The sequence below is a fragment of the Myotis yumanensis genome, unplaced genomic scaffold, assembly GCF_028538775.1.
Source record: "Myotis yumanensis isolate MYYU_CA2020_CCGP unplaced genomic scaffold, mMyoYum1.0.hap1 SCAF_2, whole genome shotgun sequence".
Lineage (NCBI taxonomy): Eukaryota > Metazoa > Chordata > Mammalia > Chiroptera > Vespertilionidae > Myotis > Myotis yumanensis.
Window position 1 is genome coordinate 172,297,968 of NW_027223753.1, and position 14,865 is coordinate 172,312,832.

The following is a 14,865-nucleotide window of genomic DNA, read 5'->3' on the forward strand; positions in this document are numbered from 1 at the left end:
TGGTAGGCAAAGAAATCCCCAAAGGAAAGAAAAGGAGGGCTCACCAGAAAAGCAGCTAAGTGAGACAGAGGCATGCAACATGACAGAAAAAGAATTCAGAATAAGGGTCCTAGCGTGCATAAACTGGATGGAGAAAAAAATCAACAACATATGCAAGAAGCAAGAAGAAACAGATGAAAAAATCAATAACTTTTGCAAGACCCAAGAAGAAATGAAGAGTGATATAGGTGCAATAAAAAACACCATTGAAAGCATCAACAGTAGACTAAGAGAAGCGGAGGACCGAATTAGTGAATTAGAAGACAAGGAAGCAAAACACACCCAAACTGTACTGCAATTGGAGAAAAAAATTAAAAGACAGGAGGAGAGCCTAAGGGAGCTTTGGGACAACATGAAATGAAACAACATATGAATAATAGGGGTCCCAGAACAACAGAAAGAGGAACAAGGGTTAGAAAACCTACTCGAAGAAATAATATCAGAAAACTTCCCTGAGGTGGGGAAGAAAAAAGTCACACAAGCCCAGAGAGTCCCAAACAAGGTGAACCCAAAAAGACCCACACCAAGACACATCATAATTACCATGGTAAATGTTCAGGACAAAGCGAGAATCTTACAGGCTGCAAGAGAGAGACGGAAAGTTACATACAAGGGATCTCCCATTAGATTATCAAATGATTTCTCAACAGAAACACATCAGGCCAGAAAAAAATGGACGGAAATCTACAAAGTGATGCAAAGCAAAGGACTGAATCCAAGAATACTCTACCCAGCAAGGCTATCATTCAAAATTGAAGGGGAAATAAGAAGCTTCACAGACAAATAAAGGTTAAAGGAGTTTATCACCACCAAGCCAGCCATGCAAGAAATGCTAAAGGGACTGGTATAAAAAGAAATAAAAAGCTCAGAAAGAAAACAGCCACACAAAAAAAGAAATGGCTACAAACAAGTACCTTTCAATAATAACTTTAAACATAAACGGACTAAATGCTCCAACCAAAAGACATCGAGTGGCTGAATGGATAAAAAAACACGACCCTAGCTGAAACCGGTTTGGCTCATTGGATAGAGTGTCGGCCTGCGGACTGAAAGGTCCCAGGTTCGATTCCGGTCAAGGGCATGTACCTGGGTTGCGGGCACATCTCCAGTGGGAGATGTGCAGGAGGCAGCTGATTGATGTTTCTCTCCCATCGATGTTTCTAACTATCTATCTCTCTCCCTTCCTCTCTGTAAAAAATCAATAAAATATATTTAAAAAAAACCAAAAAAACAAAACATGACCCATACATCTGCTGTCTACAAGAGACCCACCTCATTAGAAGGGACTCACACAGACTGAAAGTGAAGGGATGGAAGATTATCTTTCAGGCAAATGGAAAGGAAAAGAAAGCTGGGGTAGCAATACTTATATCTGACAAAATAGACCTCAAAGTGAAGGCCATAACAAGAGATAAGGAAGGCCACTTCATAATACTAAAGGGATCAATACAACAAGAAGATATAACCCTGGTAAACATATATGCACCCAATGCAGGAGCACCCAAATACATAAAAAAAACTCCTGGAAGATATCAAAGGAGAGATCGACAACAATACAATCATAGTAGGGGACTTTAATACACCACTGTCATCACTGGATAAGTCCTCTAGACAAACAATCAGCAAAGAAATAGCAATCCTAAATGACTCACTAGATCAGATGGACTTAATAGACATCTTCAGAACACTTCATCCCAAAGCCACGGAATATACATTCTACTCAAGTGCTCATGGGACAGATTCAAAAATAGACCACATATTGGGTCACAAGCAAAGTCTCCACAAATTCAAGAAGATTGAAATCATAAAAAGCATCTTCTCAGACCACGATGGCATAATATTAGAAATAAACTACAATAAAAACAACTCAAAATACTCAAACACTTGGAAGCTGAATAGCATGTTATTAAATATTGATTGGGTTACCAATGAGATCAAAGAAGAAATGAAAAACATCCTGGAAACTAATGACAATGAAAACACAACAATCCAAAACCTATGGGACACAATGAAAGCAGTCCTGAGAGGGAAGTTTATAGCTCTACAGGCCTATCTCAAAAAACAAGAAAAAATGGTAGTCAATCATCTAACTCTACAACTCAAAGAATTAGAAAGAGAGCAAGAAGAAAACCCCAGAGTGAGCAGAAGGAAGGAGATAATAAAGATTAGAGCAGAAATAAATGACATAGAGACCAAAAAACCAATACATAAAATCAATAAAACCAAGAGCTGGTTCTTTGAAAGGATAAACAAGATTGACAAACCTCTAGCCAGGCTCACCAAGAAGCAAAGAGAGAGGACCCAAATAAACAAAATCAGAAATGATAGAGACGAAATAACAACAGACCCCACAGAAATACAAATGATTGTTAAAAAATACTATAGACAGCTCTACTCCAACAAACTAGACAACCTGGAGGAAATGGACAAATTCCTAGAAAAATACAACATTCCAAAACTCAATCAGGAAGAATCTAAAAATCTCAATAGGCCAATAACTATGGAAGAAATTGAAGCAGTCATAAAAAGCTTCCAGCAAACAAAAGCCCAGGACCAGAAGGCTTCACAGGGGAGTTTTACCAAACATTAAAGGAAGAACTAAAACCTATCCTCCTCAGACTACTACAAAAAATTCAAAAGGAAGAAACACTTCCAAGCTCATTCTATGAAGCCAGCATCACCCTAATACCAAAACCAGACAAAGACAACACAATGAAAGAGAATTACAGGCCAATATCCCTCATGAACATAGATGCCAAAATCCTCAACAAAATCTTAGCAAATTGGATCCAGCAGTACATCAGAAAGATCATACACCATGACCAAGTAGGATTTATTCCAGGGATGCAAGGATGGTACAATATCCACAAATCAATAAATGTGATACATCACATAAACAAATTGAAAGAAAAAAACCACATGGTCATATCAATTGATGCAGAAAAAGCATTTGACAAAATCCAACACCCATTTTTGATAAACACTCTCAGCAAGGTGGGAGTAGAAGGATCATACCTAAACATAATAAAAGCCATATATGACAGGCCCACAGCCAACATCATACTCAATGGACAAAAACTAACACCATTTCCCCTAAGAACAGGAACAAGACAGGGATGCCCACTCTCACCACTCCTGTTCAACATAGTCCTGGAAGTATTAGCCATTGCAATTAGGCATGAAGAAGAAATAAAAGGCATCCAAATTGGAAAAGAGGAAGTAAAACTGTCCTTATTTGCAGACAACATGATATTATACATACAAAACCCTAGAGACTCCATCAAACAGCTACTAGACTTAATACATGAATTTGGAAATGTAGCAGGATACAAAATTAACCCCAAGAAATCTGAGGCATTTCTATACACCAACAGTGAACTTTCAGAAAGAGAGATTAGAAAAACAATCCCATTTACCATCGCACAAAAAAAATTAAGATACCTAGGAATAAACTTAACTAAAGAGGTAAAAGACCTCTACTCAGAAAACTACAGGACGTTAAAAAAAGAGATAGAGGAAGACATAAACAGATGGAAGAACATACTGTGTTCATGGATTGGTAGAATTAACATCATTAAAATGTCCATACTACCCAAAGCAATCTATAAATTCAACGCACTTCCCATTAAAATACCAACGGCCTACTTCACAGATCTAGAACGAACTCTCCAAAAATTCATCTGGAATAAAAAAAGACCCCCAATAGCTGCAGCAATCCTGAGAAAGAAGAAAGTAGGTGGGATCTCAATACCAGATATCAAGCTGTATTACAAAGCCACTGTTCTCAAAACTGCCTGGTACTGGCACAAGAACAGGCATATGGATCAATGGAATAGAAGAGAGAACCCAGAAATCGGCCTGAACCAATATGCTCAATTAATATTTGACAAAGGAGGCAAGAACATTCAATGGAGCCAAGATAGTTTCTTCTATAATTGGTGTTGGGAAAATTGGACAGATATATGCAAGAAAATGAAACTAGCCCACCAACTTACACCATACACAAAAATAAACTCAAAATGGATAAAGGACTTAAATGTACGATAGGAAACCATAAAAATTCTAGAACAATCCAAAGGCAACAAAATCTCAGACATATGCCAAAGCAATTTTTTCACTGATACAGCTCCTAGGGCACTTGAAACTAAAGAGAAAATGAACAAATGGGACTACATCAAAATAAAAAGCTTCTGCACAGCAAAAGAAACCATCAACAAAACAACGAGAAAACCCACGGCGTGGGAAAACATATTTGCCAATGTTATATCTGATAAGGGCCTAATCTCCAAAATTTATAAGGAACTCATACAACTTAACAAAAAGAAGATAAACAATCCAATCAAAAAATGGGCAAAGGATCTAAATAGACACCTTTCAAAAGAGGACATTCAGAAAGCCAAGAGACATATGAAAACATGCTCAAAGTCACTAATCATCTGAGAGATGCAAATCAAAACAACAATGAGGTACCATCTCACACCTGTCAGAATGGCTATCATCAACAAATCAACAAACCACAAGTGCTGGAGAGGATGTGGAGAAAAAGGAACACTTGTGCACTGCTGGTGGAAATGCAGACTGGTGCAACCACTATGGAAGACAGTATGGAGTTTCCTCAAAAAACTGGAAATGGAACTCCCATTTGACCCTGTGATCCCACTTCTAGGAATATATCCCAAGAAACCAGAAACACCAATCAGAAAAGATATATGCACCCATATGTACATAGCAGCACAATTCACCATAGCTAAGATCTGGAAACAGCCTAAGTACCCATCAGTAGATGAATGGATTAGAAAACTGTGGTACATCTACACGATGGAATACTATGCTGCTGTAAAAAAGAAGGAACTCTTACCATTTGCAACAGCATGGATGGAACTGGAGAGCATTATGCTAAGTGAAATAAGCCAGTCAATGAAGGAAAAATACCACATGATCTCACACATTCATGGATAATAGAGACCATTATAAACTTTTGAACAATAATATATACAGAGGCAGAACTACCTCAAACAGATTGTCAAACTGCAGCGGTAAGGCCAGGGATGCTTGGGGAGCAGGAGGGAGGGGGGTAAGAGATCAATCGAAGGACTTGTATGCATGCATATAAGCATAACCAATGGACATAAGACACTGGGGGGTAGGGGAGGCCAGGGTATTGTCAAGGGTGGGGGAAAAAAAGGACACATATGTAATACCCTTTGTAATACTTTAAGCAATAAAAAAAAAAAAGGAACGCTCCTGAGAGTGGGCATCCATTTTACAGGATCACTAAGAGATTTAGTTATTAATGGGCTGGGGCCTTTTTTAGTTACCTTTACTTTGTCTAGGTAATTTTTCTAGAGTCTGTGCTATAGGCCATGTGTACCGCTGATATTGTTTCTCCCCATTCTCACATTCTGTTTGCTCTGGGGATATTTAGTAATGGCTTGGACATCTGTTGTTTCTTTTCTATTAAATTAAATTGAAGGCATGCTTGATAGACTAATAATAAGCACATTAAATCCAACAAAAAAGACAGATAAAACAACAATCAACAGACAGGCGTGCACAACATATAGATAAGACTTAATAAATCAGAGTTCTTTTCATGGATCTTTCAAATGTTTTACATTGCCTGGGACTTACAGCCAGAATGCGGCCTAGGTCTCAGCCTGTTGTTCACAGATCTTATCCTATTTGGCTCTCCATAGCACTGACTGGCCTCTAAAGTCATTTCAGCTAAAATCTCCTAGTCTCACGGCATCATATGGTAATTTTCAGACAAAGCATTAAGGAGTCCTTTTGTACAAGGACTGTTAGCCCCTTTTTCTCTAGTGGATGAGAATTCCCACACGAGAGTCAGAGGTTCCGGGGCCTTAGGTTTTACAGACTTTTGATCCCCCAAATGAAGTGGGCATAATGCAGTTCAAACAAGAGCCCACAGAGTTAAAGATGACAAGGGCATTAGTTTTCTTGAGCCTGATTTAAGAGAGTAACTTGTGACACCTTAATTCCTTTATCCTTGAGCATGCAAGCTAAAAATTTAGTGTTGTTTCTGCCTTTTACTCGAATTCTTCCCCATTATAACCTGGCTGAATCAAAATGTTCCTCTTCCACTTACATTTGCGACTCTGAAGCTGGCAAGGGCTTTGTGCGTGGTGAACTTCCCACCTTTCCAGTGAATTTCCACTTTTCCTTTATCACTTAGTTTTTTGGCTCAGGCTAATCTTCTCCAGATTCCTGTTTGTGGAACCAGAATGCTGCAACCTTTTGTGGCAGGGGTTCAGTTTCTGAAGAAGGGCCAATGCATAAATGAAAATACTATACAAGAAATATGAATTTTGAAGGCATGGGGGACGTGATGGAGACCTCTCTCTTGGAGAGACACACTGAAACCTGGTCTTATCCACTTTTTATTCAATTTTAGATACACATCTTGCTCTCAGTAAAGCACAGCAAACAGGTAGCAGACAGACTGTCTCTAAGGTCAATAAAGATCAGTAAAGATCAGTAAGGTCCAGTAAACATTTACTTTGAGGCTAATAGGTCAGGAAATTGCTTTGAGCCACCACTTTCTCCATATAGCCCTGCTAATACCCAAAGTTCATCAGTCTTCCGTGTTCCTTGGTGTACTCTTATGACAGTATTGGGAAAGTGGTGACTTCCCGCAGTACACCTTGATCCCCTGGTTAAAATCTCTGTCAACATGCTGTAAATGATCAATGGGTCCTAGGGACAGAAAGTTGAGACATGCCTCTGATGAGTGGGTGAAACTGTGAGCTGCACAAAACTGGATATTTCTAGTAGGTACCAGGTCCAAAGTGTTTTTGATCATAAGCACTGCCTCATTCATCGGTGTGCTAGGTAGGGTTAGGAGTAAAGTAATTTTCCTCCATCATGGAATTGCCACCATCCATCAGTCTCCTTGTTGAATCATAGCACTTGAAGTCTTTTGCAGAAAACAGCTATATTATTGAAGAGAGGACCTGAGTTCAGATAGAATAAAATGAGTAAGAGGCTGTTGCTTTGGAGTCAGATCTGAATTTCAACTCTGTGCTGTAATCCTCTTCCTGTTTGATGCTGGGTAAGCTATGAAATATCTCTGAGTCTGTTTCCTCATGTATAAAATGGGAAATAATGCCTCCTGGCAGGATTGTATGATAATTAAATAAGAAAACATATAAAGTAAATAATACAATTCTTGGCACAGATTCAGGTGCTGAATAAATGAAGCTATTGATGATTATTTTTGTTATTATAATTATTATTGTGCCTGAGGAAGTTGAGGACACCAGCTATCATTCCAGTTCTCCATGGCTCTTAAAACATGCCAAAAATATTGGTTCCTGTGGAAGAGAACTGTGGTGAGGGTAGAAGTCAAGCCATTTGATGCCCACCCATCGCAGAGAAGGCATTAGAGGGAATACACCATTGGGAGAGGAGCACGGCATTGGGGCACAGAGCTGGGATTAAATTGATCCCTCAGCCCTATTCCTCTAAAGAAACCAATATACCTATATGGATCCTTCATACCAGGAGAACCCAGGAACATCAGACCAGAGGGAATCAGCCCAGATTCCCTTCCCACTTAGCATCTCCCTCCCTGCTCTCTTCTCTGTAGTGAGTGTCTACAAGTGTCCACAGCAATGGTGCTCAGCCTTAGCTAGAATCTCCTGAGGAGTTTTGAAAAGTCCTTATGTCCAGGCCTCCCCTGAGAGCAATTCAACCAGGATCTCTAAGTATTTAACCCAGGCATTGGTAGATTTGAATCTCCAAGATGATTCAAATTGCAGTCAAAGTTGAGAACTATAGGGGCTCCAGACAGAACCTGGAAGGAGTTCAAAGAGAAAGGCAAAGGGCAGGGCATACCACACCAAAAGCAGACCACATTTCCCCAGAGTCACAGATTGGCTTAGGGAGTGCTAAGAGTGGAAGAGACACATTTTGACTTTTGTTTGATACTGAGCTTTTAATATTAACAACACTAGCTTTTAAATACCCAAACAGTACCACACCAGTGCAACTTAGAATGACTGGAAGAGTATAAAACCTGGCCAAGGTGTTATTAAGGGGTTCTCACAAAGGTGGGTTGGGGAATGCTATTGATTACAACAAAACTGTTTTATGCTTCAATGAGCTGAGTTCCTTAATTAAGTCTTTCCATTACTGTTGTATTTGTCAGGTCCAATATGGAGAACTTTGGGCAAACCAAATGCTGTGAAAGGAAAGGGATGGGACAAGGAGAAGCCACCAAGGATGAGAATAAGCTTTTCCTACAATATTGTTTTGCTAAGACTTAGGGGTACTCATGAGAGCCATGCCTTCTCTCCCTCTAGCTTTATTGAACCTTAAATACAGACACAATGCTAGTGATGCCATCCAGTTACTGGGGTAGCTTCAGATGAGACAGACATCTCAGGGATCTGGTGAGAGTGCTAAGGTGGCAATGGTCAGGAGGATACAGAACAATGGTGAGCTGGAGAGATAGTCTGTCCTACGGAACTGTCTGATCTAGTGTTGTGGCAGACTGCACAGGAGAATGATCAGCTGGCACTCTGAGGGAGGAAAGTTTAGCCTTTATTTCACAGATCTGCTAGTCCAGGGTTATTCAGGATCCAAAGCCTGAACTGAACTCATGGGGAGGCTCTGACCTATATATATCTCCTCCTGTGGTGGGATCCTGAGGATCCCACAGCTCTGCCCAAGTCAGCTGTGGTGGGGCCCTGCCAGGGGTGGGCAAACTTTTTGACTCGAGGGCCACAATGGGTTCTTAAACTGGACCGGAGGGCCGGAACAAAAGCATGGATGGAGTGTTTATGTGAGCTAATATAAATTCAAAGTAAACATGATTACATAAAAGGGTACGGTCTTTTTTTTTTTTAGTTTTATTCATTTCAAACCGGCTGGATCCCGTCCGCAGGCCGTAGTTTGCCCACAGCTGGTAGGCTCTGCAGCTCCACCCGAGTCAGTCAGAGCGGGGAAGTAAGACTACAGTTTTAACCAGATGCTGAACTAGGTTGCAAGTCCCCCCCTCCCACCGTCCCCATATCCCTATTCACTAGGAAGTGACGTTTAACATTGTTGAAGCATCTTATTGGTGTTGGAAAAGCTTCCTAGCAGTCCTGAGCCAGAGAATGGCCAATGATGTGGAATGGAGAGGGGACTAGTGACTTTTCACAAGATGGTTATCTGGGCTGCCAGGGGTAGATAAATCTTCACCTCCATGTATTCTTTCTGGCATGCAGATTTTTTCTAGGTGTCCTGCAATAGGACCAGAAAAGTCAGGAACAAAATTTTTATTCTTTGTTGTTGTTGTTGTTAATCCTCATCCAAGATATTTTTCTATTGATTTTTAAAGAGAGTGGAAAAGATGGGGAGTGAGAGCAACATTAATGTCAGAGAGACACATAGATTCGTTGCTTCCCACATTCCCATATGAACCCAGGATTGAGCCTGACACCAAGGTACATGCCCTTAACCGGAATCGAACGAGGGACCCTTCAGTCTGTGGGCCAATGCTCTATCCACTGAGGAAAACCAGCCAGGGCCAGAATTTATATTCTTTAAAGCAGGGGTCCTCAAACTACGGCCCGCGGGCCACATGCAAATACAAATATTGTATTTGTTCCCGTTTCGTTTTTTTACTTCAAAATAAGATATGTGCAGTGTGCATAGGAATTTGTTCATAGTTTTTTTAAAATCTATAGTCCGGCCCTCCAACAGTCTGAGGGACAGTAAACTGGCCCCCTGTTTAAAAAGTTTGAGGATCCTTGCTTTAAAGTTTGTTTCCCCCCACTATGGTTGAGTGTTTACTTACAACCTCTATTTTTGAAGGGTATTACTAGAAGCCACTTAAGGTTTATAAATGTGGAAAATACAAAAGTATAAAGAAAAAAATCACCTCTAATTCTAAGATGAAAAAAATCATGAACAATTATATATTGCTTTATGGACTTTTTCTATTTAAATATCTATAATATAAGTGCTTTTACATTATTGGGATTATTCTGTACATACAGGTATTCTTTTCCTCCACTGGACTGAATGTTTACTTACAACCTCTATTTTTGAGGTGTATTACTAGAAGCCATATAAGCTTTATAAATGTTGGGGTTTGTTTGGATTTTTTAATAAGATTTTATTTTCAAATTTGAGTTATTTTAATGAAACAATTTTTAGTTATAAATATAATCTCTATACAAAGTAAAAAGAAAACCAGATATTATTGAATGTATAAAATAAAATCTTTGTTATCCTTATTCTTTTTTAAAAATATTTTTATTTATTCATTTGACAGAGAGAGAGAGAGAAACATTGATTTGTTGTTCCATTTAACTATGTATCCATCAGTTGCTTCTTGTCTTTGCCCTGACCTGGGATTGGACACACAACCTTGGTGTATTGGGACAATGCTCTAACCAACAGAGCTACCTGGCCAGGGCTTATCCTACCTCTCATTCTTCAATCCTTTTCCCAAAGGAAACACTTTCTTTTTAAACTTAAGAAACATTTTTTTATATATATTTTATTGATTTTTTTTTCAGAGAGGAAGGGAGAGAGATAGAGAGCTAGAAACATCGATGAGAGAGAAACATCGATCAGCCGCCTCCTGCACATCTCCCACTGGGGATGTGCCCGCAACCCAGGTACATGTCCTTGACCGGAATCGAACCTGGGACCCTTCAGTCCGCAGGCCGACGCTCCATCCACTGAGCCAAACCGGTTTCGGCAAGAAACATTTTTTTTAAGTATGTTTTTATTGATTTAGAGAGAGAGGAAGGGAGAGAGAGATAGAAACATCAACTTTAAACAATAAAGAAGTAAAAAAAAAGAAAAGAAAAGAAACATCAACATTGATTTATTGCCTCTGCTAGGGATTGAGCCTGTAAAATGGGCATGTGCCCTCACCAGAATCTCACCAGCGACCTCTTGATGCATTGGTTAATGTTCAACCACTGAGCCACGAGTGAGCCCAAGGGAACTGCTTTTAATAAATTTTTGTTATATACAGTTCAAACAGTATATTTTTCCTTATGGTTATACCATGAAGACTTTACCAAATCATTAAATTTATTTAGAAATATTATTTTTACTGATCACATGGTATTATATGGTATATATGCTTATAATATATCAATATACCCTCATATTTGGACACGTATATTGCTTTCAATTATTTGTTTTTATAAATAACTAGAGGCCCGGTGCATGAAAATTCATGCACTTGGAGGGGAGGGGACCTCAGCCCAGGCTGCACCCTCTTGCAGTTTAGAACCCCACAGGAGATGTCCACCCGCTGGTCTGTGGTCGGCAAACTGCGGGTCACGAGCCACATGTGGCTCTTTGGCCCCTTGAGTGTGACTCTTCCACAAAATATCACAAAATACCACTTGCAGGTGCGCACGTACAGTGCAATTGAAACTTCGTGGCCCATGGGGAAGACCTACATTCATACTCAAAGATCTGCTCACTACTCCATAAACATTTTGCCATGCCATAGATTTTACTTTTCTGTTCTATTTGCTGCCATATCACCAGGCCTGGCTAAAGCCTACCACAGGCACTTACTGAGCAATCTATTCTGTTATTATTGGCACCACATGTAGAATTCTGTTTGGATCATATTAAGTTTGACATTCAAGTAGAGCTGTTGAGTAGGCAGTTGAATATAGGAGCCTGCTGTCTTGGGGAGGGGGCAGAAGAAACCAGATAATAAGATCTCAATTTGGTAGTCATTGACATATGTAGACATTTAAAATCATTGAACTGGATAGTATTTCCTAGGGAGTGAGTGTAGAATTATAAGGGTCAAACCCAGGCTGAGAACCTAACATAGAAATGTGCCACAGCGCAGTAACACCTCAAGACTCTTGGCAGAAGTCAAGAGAGAATGGATCTACCAGGAGGACTCTTTTCCACCCAGGGCTAAATGGGTTCTTTCAGGAAAAAGCAGGCCCTGCTGGAGATGAGCTAATAATCAAAACACACATGGAAAAATTTCACCATGCATGAGGGTCAGTACTTACAACAAGTAGCAGGATTCAGTGGCCATGAGCTTGAGATAATAGAAAGACTATCTGAAAGACAACATGAAATAAGAACATGTGAAATGACAAAGACAGAGAAGAATTTAATCCCTAAGGAAAGAACAACACTACAAAGAACAATATGGAGGGGGGATGGATGGGAAGGTGAACGGAGCTCCACCTCTTCTTCTCCAGTCTTTGTTCTTTATCCCCCTCTCTCGCTTCTCCTGTCCTCTTCTCTTTCTCCTCCCCTTCCTTCCTTTTAAACCTGTTAATCTGGGAGAAGAGCCAAAAATCCTTTTCTAGTTTAATAAAGAAAATACACAAATATTATATCTTTCAGAAAAGGAGACAATAATTTAAATATTATTAGCATCCCTAGCCACTTTGGCTCAGTGGATAAAGCATAGGCCTACGAACCAAAGGGTCCCAGGTTCAATTCCGGTCAATCAACCATACCTCAGTTGCAGGCTCCTCTCGGACCTGGGCTCTGGTTGGGTGTGTGCAAGAGGCAACCAATCAATGTGTTTCTCTCACATTGATGTTTCTTCTCTGTCTTTCTCTCTCTCTTCCACTCTCCGAAAAAAAAAAATTAATGGAAAAAATATCCTTGGGTAAGGAGTAACAACAACAAGATAATTACATATTATTACCAGACCAGAAACTTACTAAGCATTACTACCAGCAAGATATTAAACTTTAGAGGATAAAGCTAACTTATGCAAGACACAACTGTATTCTCTGAACTAACATTTTGAACCTACACAATTTTTCAGGTCCTTATTCCCTGAAAGTCTGACTGACCATTCACTCACATAATAGGTCCCAGCTCCCAGGAATACAATTTGATGACATGTTTTTGCTGGCAAGATTTTATCCTTTGTGATTTCATGTTATGAAATATCTCTGAGGGATCCTTTAATGTGAAGGTTATTGCAGGCATCGCTTCACTTGGGACACTTTTTTTTTTTACCTTTTGTGTTACAGCTACTTTCCTCAGTTATGTTGTCAGTTCACCTTCACAAAACTCCTAGGCTGCATACCTAGAGTCTCCAGAATTGCAGCTTTATTAACATTCCATCATACCCAATTTCATTCCTAGCAATATCACTTTACCTTTCTTGGCAATTTCAGCTTTATTGGACAATTCCCTCTTTCAATCATCCATTTTTGTAAAATATGAGTTTATCACTGGGTGACAACAAAGCAACTACTCCAACACCCATTTTTGATAAAAACTCTCAGAAAGGTGGGAATAGAAGGATCATACCTCAACATAATAAAAGCCATATATGACAGGCCCACAGCCAACATCATACTCAATGGACAAAAACTAACACCATTTCCCCTAAGAACAGGAACAAGACAGGGATGCCCACTCTCACCACTCCTGTTCAACATAGTACTGGAAGTATTAGCCATTGCAATTAGGCAAGAAGAAGGAATAAAAGGCATCCAAATTGGAAAAGAGGAAGTAAAACTGTCCTTATTTGCAGATGACATGATATTATACATACAAAACCCTAGAGACTCCATCAAAAAGCTACTAGACTTAATACATGAATTTGGCAATGTAGCAGGATACAAAATTAACCCCAAGAAATCTGAGGCATTTCTATACACCAACAGTGAACTTTCAGAAAGGGAGATCAGAAAAACAATCCCATTTACCATCGCACCAAAAAAATTAAGATACCTAGGAATAAACTTAACTAAAGAGGTTAAAGACCTCTACTCAGAAAACTACAGGACGTTGAAAAAAGAGATAGAGGAAGACATAAACATATGGAAGAACATACCATGTTCTTGGATTGGTAGAATCAACATCATTAAAATGTCCATACTACCCAAAGCAATCTATACATTCAACGCACTTCCCATTAAAATACCAATGGCCTTCTTCAAAGATCTAGAACGAACTCTCCAAAAATTCATCTGGAATAAAAAAAGACCCCGAATAGCTGCAACGATCCTGAGAAAGAACAAAGTAGGTGGGATCTCAATGCCAGATATCAAGCTGTATTACAAAGCCACTGTTCTCAAAACTGCCTGGTACTGGCACAAGAACAGACATATAGATCAGTGGAATAGAATAGAGAGTCCAGAAATTAGCCCGAACCAATATGCTCAATTAATTTTTGACAAAGGAGGCATGAACATACAATGGAGCCAAGATAGTCTCTTCAATAAATGGTGTTGGGAAAATTGGACAGACATATGCAAGAAAATGAAACTAGACCACCAACTTACACCATACACAAGAATAAACTCAAAATGGATAAAGGACTTAAATGTACGACAGGAAACCATAAAAATTCTAGAAGAATACAAAGGCAACAAAATCTCAGACATATGCCAAAACAATTTCTTCACTGATACAGCTCCTAGGGCAGTTGAAACTAAAGAGAAACTGAACAAATGGGACTACATCAAAATAAAAAGCTTCTGCACAGCAAAAGAAACCATCAACAAAACAACAAGAAAACCCACCTCGTGGGAAAACATATTTGCCAACGTCATATCTGATAAGGGCTTAATCTCCAAAATTTATAGGGAACTCATACAACTTAACAAAAAGAAGATAAACAATCCAATCAAAAAATGGGCAAAGGATCTAAATAGACACCTTTCAAAAGAGGACATTCAGAAAGCCAAGAGACATATGAAAACATGCTCAAAGTCACTAATCATCTGAGAGATGCAAATCAAAACAACAATGAGGTACCATCTCACACCTGTCAGAATGGCCATCATCAACAAATCAACAAACGACAAGTGCTGGAGAGGATGTGGAGAAAAAGGAACACTTGTGCAC